The following is a 15743-nucleotide window of genomic DNA, read 5'->3' as shown; positions in this document are numbered from 1 at the left end:
TATTTTGATGATCGGGTTAATAATTATGCTAGTAAAAAAATCAACCAATGGAGAAATGAAAAAGAGACACATACTGAAACTAAACGGGTCAGCGATGCGGTTTAAAACGGGTAAATTTTAACAAAAATACATTTACATTTTTTAAAATAATAACATATTTGCACATCTATAGATGGATATATCATATGATATTTTTTAGATAAAGTGATATTTTTTCTCTTTATTTTGGATATCCCTGGTATTATCAATTTATAATTTCCTTTAAATTTCTATCAATTATAGAGCATTAATAAAAAAACATTTGACATATTTAATAGATGGTTTAAAAGGTTACAGAATGAAATACAAGGGTTGTACACACAATGAATTAATAATAGCAACCCTTTTCAGAAATCTAGCATAAAATTTAAAGTTTCAGGTTTCATTTGAAAGCCTTTATTTATATATAGCGAGAAATGCATTTAACAAAACATTATGTTTGAAAAACGTTATTCATAAATTAAATTTCGTGAATCGACTTTATAGTATTTGCGATACCTTTTGACACTTTTATCCAAATATTTGATTTTGATCAAATGGAGAAAACAGTTTTATTCAGCGATTTATGTGAATAACATGTGCGTGTGAGTTTTGTTTGTATGCTATCGCAGTACTGTTCAAACAAATACACATATGTTATTTCAACGTATAAGCTTTATTTCAATTTCAAACTATTTCTGAAATACCGTTAAAATAATAAAACAATCCATTAAACTCTGCGATACGGAAAGTCCTTTAAACCCATGATATCCTATTATTATCCAATAACTATTTAACTTTACGCCGAACATGATAACAGGGTAGCATAACGTGGGATGATGCCAAAATACACGTTTCATTTGTCCGTAACTGAAAATGGTTATAGCCCCTAAGGCTTTATTCCTTCAATGGAAAATTTTATGGTGATATGGAATATACGCGTTAAAAAGGACTCCCTTAATAAAAAAACGTAACTAACGCTTAAAAAATGTTGGTAAAATTTATGTTTACAAACATTTAGTATTACCGTTAGATCTCTCGTTTGCCTTATATAACCAATACTTTGCACAAATATATATATATATATATATATATATATATATATATATATATATATATATATATATATATATATATATATAAAAGTAGAAATAAAATATTACAAATTACGGAATACGATCACACTTATGTATTTTTATACAAGAAATTTCATTCATCTTCTGATGTAAGCATATTTTTTTCATATTTTTGTCTGGTATCAAATTCACAAAGGATTGAATTAAATTCACCCCTGAAAACCCCTGCATCCCTCGTTACGTCGTGAATTGATGAGAGGTAAAATTTTCCACCCTTTCCGTCCTTTTCATGTCGGGAATTTATTCTACGGCACCAAAGATGGCATTGAAGGGAATTGGTGTAGAGCAAATTCAATATTTTCCGGACTGCGCTATGGGGGGGAAAATGCATTGAATGGAGTCCGCTGTGTGAAAATTATTGGGAAAATACGAGTCCGGTTTATATACTTCGTCGTATTTGGCTGATGCTGTTTGCATCCGGACAGTTAGTGGTCGGCGAGTATGTTTACTGCCATTAATTTTGTAACTGAATATGTTGCTATGCAAGCTATAAAGTATATTTATATTGCTCACCGTTTCACCAAATTATAATCGTGTTCAAATACACTGCTGTATAAATTTGAGTTTTTACTTTGAAATATTTAGTCAAAAACATTTAAAATACTGTAAACAAATTAAAAAATTTTGTTTGTAACTAACTAACTAACTAACCACCAAGTTAGTAACCACCCGCAGGAGTTGGTAGAAAGAATAGAACGCCATACCACTCTGTGTTGGCAAACATTATTCGCCTCTTCCATATTTATGCATCTCCTCATACGTACCCGACTATTGTCTTCACCCTTTTAAGTATTTGACAAACTTGATGGCGCCAAATTTTCTTCGGTCTTCATTTGTTCCTTTTTTCAACTACATTCTCCTCATAAAATTGACCGTTCTTACCTCACTCATACGCTCTACGTGTCCAAACCATCTCAAAACACCTTTCTCAATTTTATCAATAATGCCTATCTCAGCTTTAGTTTAAATAAATAAATGTGTGTTTATTATGAACACAAGTATTTTTCTTTAGACAATGTATATAAAACTTTATTTTTTGTTAATATTTTAGCTCATTCTATTTTGCACGCAAATATTTTTTATCCAGGACAAAGATTTCCTTTCCTTCATAGTAAAAGAAAAGTTGAAAAATCTGTGTGAGAATGCGATATCAGACCGTCGTTTTTTGTTGTATTTGCACAGATGCGCAGCGGAATTGAAAAATATCGACAGGGCTGGCGTTAGTACATACAGGGAGATATATATACGAGTACTTGTACATCTATATACGTTAGAGTGGATCGTTTAATAGGATTGGGAAAAATTCAAAACTCAAGTTTTTTCTTTACATGGGAAACGTGATGTTGTGCATTTGGGGTGTTTGTCTAATTTAACATTTTTAGATTGAAAAAATTACATTTTTTTTAATTTAATTTTTTTTAATTATCAAGTACTAACTGTTTGAACTCAATTTGCATCATTATGAATTTTGTTGGGTTTTCAGTTTAAGTTAACAAAATACAGTAAACCCTCTTAAAACGTTGAGATAGGTACCGCGTTATCGAAGGCAACTTTTTATGGGGTAAGTGTTTTTAAATTGTATTTTAATTTTAAATGACTCATTTCAGACATTTCCGTTGGCGAAAATGTAAAAATACAATTTAAAACATTAACCCCAGATAAAGTTCTCTCCGATAACGCGGTACCTATTTCAACGTTATAAGGGAATTGACTGTAAATTTAATGTATAAATTGACTTATTTCTGTCATTAATTGAAAGATCAAAATTTTCAAAACTTGTGTGCCTGACGACATTAAGGATCGAAAGCAGAACGGACACCGTAGTCACAAAAAACAAAAAAACGTGCTAAGAGTGTCAGAAATGAAGACTCTGTGAAGCATATCTAGCAAAAGTCTACGAGTCAGAATAAGGAACAATAAGATAAGGAAATATGCAAGATCGAAGATGTCGTTAGGTGGGGAAGGCAACGAAGTAGACAATGGTATGCGCAAGTGAGGATAATGGAACCATCCAGACTCCCCCACATTGAGGTAGTCTGGATGGTTTCCAAGGTAGACGACTATACGTACCGGGCAGACCACCAAAGAGAGGCTCGACAAGTGGGAATCGACATCGCATGAGGCTAATCCCTCTTAAAAAAGAGCTATGAGGCCTGCACTGAGAAAAAGAAGAATTGGAAGAATACAAAATGTATACTCAAAACATGCATGAGTATTTCATACAAAGAGATGATTGATTATATGTAGGTACATGGATTTTATGCAATGGTCAGCACGCTCGGTTACCGTACTGGAGGTCCCGGGTTCGATTTCCAGGGAGAGGGGTGGAAATAAATATTTGTGATTCTTACACTGTAATATTTATTTAACATTGCCCTGGACTGGTCCCCGAAGTGCAGGAGTGATCACGTTGCCTTCATGTAAGTAACGATCTAGATAACACTGCGTGAATGCGACGCAGTGCCCTATGCACCATTTCGTGCGCATAAGGGTTAGAAGAAGATATATGTACATATTAAAATTTTATCTATGTATTTAATTTACTTACTAATTTTAAAAATAACATCAAGAATTTACAAAGTTTTTTTTTTGTATTTGGCTATTCATGGTTATTTGTTTACAATTTTTGCGTTGGCAACATCCATCCTACGTTACAGCTCTGCACAGTCACTTTGAGAGTTTATGGAAAAAATCTCGGCCATAAAACACAATGGATGATTGGCGGTTCCCAGGCAGCTGTAATAGAATTCTGGCCTTTCAAGTATTATGGAAAATGATTGACGACATTTCGTATGGATTCCTGTAGATTTTATATTGAAAAAATGTATTCTGATGGTTTTTCGTACTTGCGTTTTCCTATACCTTCTTAGGTTGTTGATTGATCGAAAAAGGTTGATGTCAAGAGATTGTTTTTTAACGTCTACCGGGTGTTCCTACCACTCTTTTTGGAGAATTCGAACGCCAAGATATAAATTATGACATGAAATCACCTCTTCTAAAACATATTTAGGGATTATATATATTTAATTATCTAATTACTCTAATTTTTATTGCTTTGTATTTTACATTTTGCCTAGTGTTTTCTTATTTGTTACTTTCTTATTTCTGTTTCAGTCTTGTTAACCTTTATCTTTTGTCCAAAAATAAGTAATTTAAATTACTCGTCGGGAGTATTATTTATGTGACTTCTGTATGTAATATGTATTTTTTTTATAAAGATAAATAACTTATTTGATGTATAACATATCGCTCACTCCTTTCAAGAACGTCACAAATCAAAATATTTGATTTTTCAGGAGAATTTTTTAAAGTTAAAAAATATATTACAATTTTTTAAAAATAAATATCAAGCCACTTATTGCACTTTTTACTGTGTAACAGATCTTTTTTGGTTAATCCTGAAGGTTTTTTCTCCATTTGAAAAATAACTACTTTATTTAAAAAAATAATTAAACAATACCTTTATTCAAAATGCAAAAACAAAACTTTCTGCCCTGTAGCGGGTAAATATTAAGTTTAAAATATGCCTCTTTTGCTAATATATATTACATTTTCTGGGCATTCCGAAAACACGCACAACTGAAAATTTACGATTTTTGATTTATGACGTTCTTGAAAGGAGTGAGCGATATGTGACTTTTGCATGTATTTTTTTAATTAAATAAAAAAATGTATAATACTTCATTTGCCATTCATTCTTAATTTTTAAGTACATATTATTTTTGTAAACCATATCATTTTGAATGAAATGCATCCATGTACCAAAAATAAACATCATTAAAATGTGCCTCAAAGGAAAACGCTGTATATTAAATACTTGTTTTGGTATCCAAATGGGAAAGCTCATTTATTCGTCTTTGCGTCTATTGAATGCGAGAAGATGAGTTTATTTTCGTTGGAAGAAAAATATGAATTAATAAATTTAAGGCTTAAATCCACGTGTAGTTTTAAAACAAATTGTGTTTATAACCAATAAAAGTTTTTTTTTAAATATGTTCATTTTGGGTATCGAAAAGCACTTATTTTAATCTTACAGCTATTTAACTAGTACCCCTGTGTCACACCATTTTGAATCATTTGATAAGTTTTTCTCGGTCTTCCGTTGCTTGTATTTCCGAATAAATAAATATCAAGCCACTTTTTACTGTGCAACAGAACTTTTTAGGTATAACCTGAAGGTTTTTTCTCCATTTGAAAAATATTTAGTATATTTCCAAAAATAACAATTCCTTTTCTTCAAAATGCATAAACAACACTTTCTGCTCTGTAGCGGGTAAATATTAAGTTAATAATATGCCTCTTTTGCTGGGATATAGTACATATTCTGGGCTTTCCGAAAACATGCACAACTGCAAATTGTCGATTTTTGATTTATGACGTTCTTGAAAAGAGTGAGCGAAGTGGTCCACGAGGCGAAAAGCTTAGGAAACTATGGTCCATCCCAATTTTTCTCAATTAGTGGTACGCGTATCCCTTGAGGTACGTGAGGTTTCATCAAGGGGTACCAGCGACATTCTTTTGACTAAGACAATTTAATAAGTAAATTGTATTTTTATGGCAATGAATGTTACAGCAACAAAAAACTTTTTTTAAATAAAATAAAATTTAAATGCGGTGGAGACAAGACCCGACAAAACCAGAACCAAAAACCCACTCAAAATATCGGTAACGAAAGTTTTATGGGCTGTCACAGAAAGGACGCTCAGAAACAGAATTCGAAACGAAGATATTCGGCGGACTTGTGAGATTGAGGATATCGTACGATGGAGTAGAGTAAGAAGAGGATTTTGAAGAGACCAAGTCACCAGGGTGAATGACTCGAGGATTCCATAATTTGCGACTAAGGCATTGTCACCGCCTTTCCGGAAGACCACCAAAGAGTTGAAAGAAAAATAGGGTCCTCGACATCACAGGAAGAGTCACTTTCTTTTAAAAAAAAAGATCTTCAGGTATAATGTAAGGAAAAGAAAAAAAACAATTAGGGGGACGCGAGTTTAAGGTGTTTCTTTAAGTGGTTCTCAAGAATAACTAATTGGAAACCACTGGTCTGTACTTTAAAAAATAATATTCCGATTTTTTTCCCTGTATTCCACCCTCATCTAGTTTTAATTATCATATTCTCCAGTATATTGTAGGCGCTCAGGACCCATGTGTCTACAACCCTAAGCAAACGTTACGGCCGTCACTAAACATAACGACGTTTTAAATGATAATTTATACCTGTAGAATATTTCATGAACTGTCTCGGATATTTGCTTTTCAAATGGTCGATTCATGATTACAGTATTTATTGTATTACAAATTATATTATAAGAGTTTATATTTTTTCAGAATGTAATGTTATAATTTGGTAAATCTATAGTGTTATCTTGATCGTTAAATATTATAAATGAAGAAAAAGTGATCAGTCCTGCGTATCAGTTATATTATAGTGAATATCACTTTGAATTATTTTGACCCCCCTGGGAATCGAATCCGAGACCAAACGCGTTGACACTTTGAAGGTGGCATTTATTTTTTCTTCAATAATATATTTTTCACACACTTTGCAAGGCTAGGAAATCGGTTGTTGACAAATTTAATAAGATAAATAATTATTAAAATCATTACTATCACTACTACTAGGTACTTACCTATAAATTAATCCCTATGGACTAATATCAAAAATAAATTATTTTTTTTCTTAAAAAAAAATTTGTTCCGATTTTCGTATACTTATTCACACCTAAAGTCTAAACTAAATTACAACTAATTGTGAAATGTTGATCGTATATCATACATGTACTATGTAGATTATAATGCATACGTTTAACTATCAATACATAGTTGTATAAACTGACTAATGACTTTCAAATGATACTGTATAATATTACAAACAAACGACATAAAAATGTATCTCTTAGCTAAAAAGTAACATTGTTTTTTGTTAAAAAACTTGTTTTTTTTGGATATAAAAAAGGAAAATACTAAATTAACAATGTTCTCTGGTGACAATGGTTTCTGGGAATAAGCGCTGTAGAATTGAGATGCCCGTTTTTCACAGGGTAAAATAATTTAACTCCACCAGGACAAATGCGATAAGTCCTTTCTTGTTCGTAGATGCGTTAAGAATTTTAAATTGATATACCTTCCCTACAGGGAAGCTCTCGTAATAATAGGAGGGAAAAAATCCTGTTAACGCAACACAAAGGATGAATTCGTGCTACTCTTGGAAAGTTACTATAGGGTACAATATGGATATGAAAAAAGCTCAAAAAAGAACTTTCAAAATGAATAAATGCATTGTTCAACTTATGAAATGGCTGATTTTATTTAGAATAAATAATCGTATTAATTAAAAAAAACTATCAACTATATTTTTGTGTTATGTTTTGTATCACATAGATATAAACTTAAATATGGTAGTCGAACACTGCAATATATCGTTCCGAACATTTTAAATTTGTTGCCGACGGATGTTAGAGGTCAAAATAAAATATGGAACAAAGGCAAAATAAAGAATGGGTAAATGATCAAGAGTTAATTTTATGAAAATTGTAAAATGATTATATTCATAATTTTTTCTCTTTTTGTGTCTATATTAGGTTAAAATCGTTAAAAACTATAAAAATTGTATTAAAAAATAACTCCACCGACAAGACACACAAGGTGGCTTGGTGGGTCTCTACCAAAAAAAAAGTTCTAAATATGTGTAAATTGTGATTTAAATAAATGTATACAAATTTAAAAAAAAAAAAAATACATGATAAAAAGCATTCTATATACATGCATCATATAAACGCAAAAATACTTATCCTCCAAAATGAACTTAAGGTGTAAGCGTTTCCATAACGACCTAATAATTTCCATGCCATCCATTATTTCATTTTATTAAAAATTAATCAAAGATTTTTCATTAGTTTTGAGAATTGTCCAAGATGATTCATTACTTTTAAATCATTCTTAATAAATTTGATAAACGTAAGACAAAATTTGGTTTACAATCAAAACACTTCAGCACTACAAGAGTTTCAGGGTAAGTTTGTAGCGCAGGAAAGAAAAGGTGAAGGTTAATATTTTTTATAAAAAAATATAAAAAAATATTGTTGTCATGAAATATTATAATGTTATGCATATTTTTAAAACTTAAGTTGAGATTTATTTAATATATTTTTTGTATATTAAAGGCATTGATAACATTGCGATACGGTAATAAAACACTCTCCTTATCATCCATTGTTCACATTTTGTAATACCGATTTTTTAAACACTTATTTGTGACTTAGGGTTTCGAAAAATTATTCCATCATCAGGTCATTAAAATAAAGTTATTACGATATGACATTTGTATAAAAACAACATTTTTGAAAGAGAGATAGACGACAAATAAATCACAGTGGAAATATTTTCAAAAGTGGACTCGAAGTTAAATTTAGTTGGTTATTTATTATGGGTAAGTCTTTATTGATTTCATTACTTATTTCTAATTTTTCTATATAATTTAACACTCTCCTTATCATTTAACTTTATGTAATAAAACTTAAAAAAAACACTAATTCATGATTATCGGTTTTGGAATAATCATTTCATCATCAGGTCATTAAAATGAATTTGTTACGGTCTGATTAATTTTATTGACTTGATGATGGAATGATTATTCCGAAACCGATAGTCACTAATTAGTGTTTTTTATAGTGGTATTACACAAAGTGAACGACTAATGAATAAGGAGAGTGTTTAATTACCATACCACAAAGTTAATGCTTTAAATATACAAAATATATATTTAAAATGCCTTCAAAGGGATAGGATTTAACGCATTTTGGTTTTACTTTTCTTGTGTTCTCCGCATTTGGGTAAAGTTTTTGTTAATGATTTCTGCTAATCGTTTATTAAGCCTTTACTGTATAAATGCGAACTATAAAGGTTGAGCAATGTTCAGTATTTAGACCATTAATCTCCCTTAAATGTTTTGTTCTTAGTAAAAGCCTGTTTTAACCTTTCCCTTCCGGTGCTAAAATAAAACTCGCGACCCGGTGATAGGTGATAGTCACTACACAATAAAAAAATTGCGATTTTAAATCGAAGAAATACGGTCATTCATACCTAATCCCCTTAATCAATCATTTATGAAGTAAAAAATAATAATAATTTAGATTTATTTGATAAAAACATTTAAAAAAACTATCCGGCAACGCTCACAGAACAAGCATAGGTCCACTCTTGTCGAAAGCTTAAGAGCTACTGCCGCTGCTGCTAGCTCGCTAGCTGGCCAGAGAACATTGAGCTTTGAGCTCCTCAAGCTTGCACAGTGTAAGAATGCAAGAGTAAGATGCGAATATAGTGTCGCGGTTCCGTACACTCTTCACGCACTGTTTAAACGAGAAATTGTTTCCGATATTCACAAAATACCTCCGATGTACCCGATAAATTCTGATTATTATTAATATCATTTCTTAAATCAATGCGTAAATATGCTTTGAAGGATACCTAAAATCTTGGCCTTGTATTTATTATATTTACTGAGATATTATGGTTATTAGAAGCAATGTGTACTAGGCACACAACACCGGGAAGGGAAGGTTAATTAGCTAATGAGTAGAAGTTATTAACAACCTTGGAAATTTGTGAATTTTATACCTGAAGGATAATATACCTTACATTATCGTTTTGACATCTCAACAAAGATGAAGAAGAATATAGAAGTCTCGGCATTTACGGGGCTTACGTTCGTCGTAGGCTGATTTAAGTGATCACTCTACACACGCGTAACATTCGCCAATTCTACCCATGATTTACAGCTACACTACTCAAATTCTTGGAACTTCTAGATATTTTATCAAATTTGTAACTAACTATTTAAATCAACTAGAATTTCACTAGTGATGACTATGGTTTGATGAAAGAAGTTTTTTATTTAGCTGAAACTCTTTCATTTGTAGGTACGTGAGATCCGAATCCTGAATTATATTCACATAGTCGAAATATGCTAGTAAATATAAAAAAAAATATTTTGGCTTATAATTGGATCAGTTTATTTATCTACAACATTTTGAGTGTGTCCAAATACTTGTTCACAAATCTAGATCATATCCGATTAGGAGTTATTTTTTTACGTGATTATTTTTACATTATTTCTTCTTCATCTTTGTTGAAATGTCAAAAAATAGTATTAAAAAACTCCTTATAGGAGATAATCCATATTAATGAATGAGTACTTGGACTCACTCAAAATGTTGTACATATCATTAACGATCAATTTGTTACAATGATTAAAGAAAACACTTCGTTTTTTACCACTTGAGTTTTATTATAGACTACATGTTTCAAAAGTTAAACTTCCATCATTCAGGTCTGTATAATAACTAAAATATAAAATATAAAATTGTTCTATAAATAAGGAGAGGGGAAAGTAAGGGGAAGGTGTTAGTCAAGGAACGGAATTTTTAAAACAAAGGAAAAATGGAAAGCAATGGCGAAGAATTTTGAAACAATATATTATTTAATAAATTATTATTAGAATTCAGGAATTCTTCGCCATTGCTTTCCATTTTTCCTTTGTTTTCAAACTCCGTTCCTTGACTAACTCCTTACTTTCCCCTCTCCTTATTTATAGAACAATTTTATATTTTATATTTTAGTTATTATACAGACCTGAATGATGGAAGTTTAACTTCTGAAACATGTAGTCTATAATAAAACTCAAGTGGTAAAAAACGAAGTGTTTTCTTTAATCATTGTAACATGTCTTACCACAAAGTTAATGCCGAAACAATAAATAAAAGATCAATTTGTTATTTATAAAAAATATTTTGTCATTATTTGAATCTTCAAAAAATATATTTGCAACACATTTGCCAATGTAAATTGATAAAAATAACCCCGGAAACCATTTTGCACACCTCGCCTGACGACTTTAAACAAGTCTTAACTTCTACAAGCTAATGTTTGTTTATCATTTTCAGAGCTTAAGAAATGATACATATTATTCTCAATATTATTAATATTTAAAGCATTTACTTTGCGGTTAGTCATTTTTACTTTTTTATTTTTTTCACAGAATCGTTAATAATATTAGTATATAACCACTCACCGAGATTTTTATGTCTACCGGTTTCGAGACGTACCCGTCTCTTCGTCAGGACAATCACTAACACAGCATGCAAACAACACCACCCTTCACCACCATAGCACCATTTACAAACTCAAAACTACATAAAATGTCTAACACATGCGATTTCTTGGTCGACCCGAAGACCAACATACACTAAAATTTTCAACACAGACATGCGTTACAAGCCGAGGTTAAACATGCAATTTTTTGCAAATTCTTGCGAGATACATCTTATTACTGTTATCTCGATGTGGCTTTTTAATTAATTCATGGAAAATCGTATAAAAGAACTGAAATATTTTAAATATTGAAACTGAAATGAACGATCACACTGTGAGTTTTCTATTAAATATGATGATGCAGGCTTCTTCCAGATAATAAAATACAAACCATATTATTTTTTACATCTCAACAAAGATGAAGAAATATTATTTTGCTAAATAAAAAGACTTTTGTCTTTTATTTTTTTATCCATTTTTATTAACTACCAACTAGTTTCGGCAACAACCTGTTGCCCTCTTCAGGGTTTAATTTATAACTTAATTTATGTCATAAATAAAACCCTTAAGAGGGCAACAGGTTGTTGCCGAAACTAGTTGGTTGTTAGTAAAAATGTGAGTGGATCAAAAAACAAAATCTTGTTATTCTCAAAATAATATATCAATATGATCCAGAAAGTTAATGCTTTCAATATTCAAAACAAAAATATGGAAGTCTGGGCATTTACGGGGCTTACGACCGTTACATGCTGGTTTAAATGATCACTTTACATACATGTAACATTCACCAATTCTACCCATGATTGACAGCCTATGTAAATGCCCAGACTTCAATATTCTTCTTCATCTTTGTTGAGATGTCAAAAGACAATATGAAAAATAACTCCGTTTATTGGAGATAACCCAGATTTTTGAACAAGTATTTGGACACACACTAAATGTTGTATAAGGAGACCAAGCGTTAGTGACATAGGTATGAAAGAAAGTGATTTGTTAATGATTGTTGATAATTCCAAAGTGAGCTCCCTGAAATAGATTTTTGTACGTAGGTCTGGGTTTGAAAAAATATAAAATTTAAAAAAAATTGGCACTGGTTATTGATTTGGGTGTTTGGGATGTGTTTTTCACATTTACCTTTTCAATCCTTTCTATCCTTTTTTAATTAATGTTTTACTTAGTAAATACCACTAATTCTTAAAATCTACCGTGACACGTGTTTCGATGCATTCCGCATCATTATCATACACCGTATTTGAAGCTAATTCTAAATTTTAGAATTGGGTCCTTGGGACGTTGAAGGTTGAAGAGGGGGTAGTAGCTGTTTCTTATTTTTATTTATCAATTTATTTTTTATTTTCTATTTTTATTTCTATCACGGTAGATTTTAAGAAATAGTGGTATTTACCAAGTAAAATATTTATTAAAAATGCATAGATTTTACCACAAAACGACTGCCAAATCAATTAAAGAATCCTTTTATCCTCCCTACAGACAAGCCTCTAAAACGTGAGGCCTAGCGGGTTGTTCCTTTTTAAAAAAATCGATGTTTTCATAAAAAAATAAACGGAAATTACCAATAACAAAAAGCTTTATTTCATAATATTTTCGCGTCGCTTTTCTTTTGTAACTCGGTTGTATCGACAGGGTATTAAGTAAAATTGGATTATTTACGACTCGCAGACAATGAATTCACGCTAGTGGAAATTAATGATATTTATTACGAAAGTGTAGAGTATATATTTCCCAATCCGCCAGACGAGTCATAAATACTGCGCCACACTCGTATTGGAGTGCAAAATATTGATATATATTAAATGGCAATTCAAAAGCAGTAAACTTAGCTTTTGAAGAGATGTGCTGCGGGCGAATACATTGTTACATTTTTATATAAAGAAGGGTGTCTTAAGTGTACTTTTTTAATTAATTATCTGGATTTGCTGTAAACAATGTTTTACCGAAACGATCGATACATATTTATATTTATCACAAATATAAAAAATAAAGGCATTGAAATGCAAAAATATATTAAATGCCCTATTTACATACAAAATATAAAACATAATAAAAAAATCATAATAATTAAATATTTCCCTCACAAACATAAACAATAAATAATACGTGTGAATCCCTCTCCAAGCACAAGAGGTTAGTCTCTTTATTGAAGAGCAGCGAATATTTTAAGAAGAACAGCGTGACTAATTTAAGCTTTGTCAAAAGTAGTAGTTAGGTAATATATCTAAAATTAAAGATGGTCTTTGGATTGCATTCTACTTTTATTTACGTTTATATGATAATATGTGACGCGTTTCGTCTTATTTAGACATTATCAAACACTCCCATCTTAATAAGACGAAACGCGTCACATACGATAAAAGTAGAATTCAATCCAATAACCATGTTTAATTTTGGTCTGTCTACAAAAAGTAGTAGTTTCTAGCAAATAAAATAAATTATAAAAATATGTTTTAATTATATTAAATAAATAAAAAAATTTTTTTTTCATAAAAACGTGATACACGTCTATAAAAATACATATCGTTTTTTTATGTCTGGATTTTGCACCTAAGCATACGATAAATCCCCATTGTTAACACATTGACGTCAATATAAGGACGCAAATAAAATGCCTTGTGTCGACCACCGGTGACTGACATGGCGGTTAACGTGTTAACTTTTAAACATTTTTTCACATTTAAACGGGAAATATAAATCCAATTATTATAATTATAATCAACCAGAGATAAACGTTCAAACGCCAAGTATACCACGAACTACGCGCAGGTCCAGTCAAAAATTCAGGTTAGCCAACCACCAATAGCGAACATCAAGATTCTTTACAAAGTAGACGTGGGAGATCGAAATTAAAAACCGATTTATATGTCGACTTTTTAATAAAAAGCGGTTACACAATTCAATTAAGATTTGATCTTATTTTTTGACATCTCATCAAAGATGAAGAAGAATATGGAAGTCTGGGCATTTACGGGGCTGACGACCGTCATAGGCTGGTTTAAGTGATCACTTTACACACGTGTAACATTCACCAATTCTACCCATTATTGACAACCACAGTACTCAAATTCTTGGAAGTTATATTCTTCTTCATCTTTATGAGATGTCAAAAAATAATATGAAAATAACTCCTGTGATTGGAGATAATCCAGATTTTGTGAACAAGTATTTGGACACACTCAAAATGTTGTAAGATTTGATCATTTAAGGGTTCTCATTCTTATCAGTTAACAATTTGAATTACGTAGTAAGTATTTCTAGCTCCTTCTATTTGTAACAATTTGAGTTCAAAAACCGCATAAAAATGAACAGAGAAAAAATAACGATCCATACTATCCCATTGATCCCCTTCCATGGTGTAATGGTAAGCTTGACAAGCTGTAGTGCTGGAAGTCTCGGGTTCGATTTCCAGGGGCGGGGTGAAAAATAAATATTAATGATATTATTTTATAATATTTATTTAATATTACTCTGGACTAGACCCTCGAGCGCTGGAATGATCACCTTGCCTTTATGTAAGTAACGATCAAGATAACACTGCGTCAATACGTTGCAGTACCCTATGTACCATTGGGTGCGGATACGGGTTAGAATACCATCCCGAGCGAATAACGAAATAAGTTTCACTTACCCATTAGTCACATCGCTAATACAAAGACCACCTATGGCCGTCTCTAGAGGTTATATATCTCTATCTATAGACATGTATGTACATACATGTTTACATGTTTACATGTTTCAGGTTTTTCCTGTTTCTTCGGAAAGATCGTGTTTATATCGACCAAAAAATGAAGTAGGATACGCAAAATCTCAATTATTTTCCAAATAAAAATGGCAAACTAAATTTTATAATGTTTTTTGAAAACCGACATTTGCTCCTTTTAATCTCGAAATCAAATCTTATCATCCTTCCTCATCCCAAATATTTGTGCAGAGTTAGTGTTTGATTGTGATTTGGTGTAAATTTTATTTTCGGAAAAGATCGATATTTTGTTTTTATTTTTAAACATTTGCAAGGGTTTTTTTTATTATTTTTTTTTATTCATTTTTTAATGTAGAAATGTCTAGACATTTGTACATTAACAATCTTAAGATTAATAACGCAGTTCTCTCCAATGAAGAGACTAAGCCCTTGTGCTTGGAGAGGGACATACACTATTGTTTATGTTTGTTGGTAATAATTTATTTTTATTGTAGTTATCTTTTTGTTTTTTTTTTTCTTTTCTTTTTTAGATATATAAGTATACACATGTTATTCATTTTATAAAAATTAGGTATTTTTTGTCTTCGACTTTTTTAAATCTGTAGGAAAGTTATTGAAGTCCTTAGTTCCTAAATATTTTTGTATATGTATAATATAAGTTCTGTTGGAATTGTTTGGTTTTGCATTTAGGTTTTGTAAAGTCATGTTGGTATCTCTAAGATGACCTGAAACAAAGAATTAAACAAGCATTTAAGTGCGTAAGAATACAGCGCAGTGATGAC

The sequence above is a fragment of the Brachycentrus maculatus genome, unplaced genomic scaffold (genome assembly GCF_059751285.1).
Source record: "Brachycentrus maculatus isolate JH-2025_06_01 unplaced genomic scaffold, ASM5975128v1 h1tg000115l, whole genome shotgun sequence".
NCBI lineage: Eukaryota > Metazoa > Arthropoda > Insecta > Trichoptera > Brachycentridae > Brachycentrus > Brachycentrus maculatus.
This window is presented reverse-complemented; position numbering follows the sequence as displayed.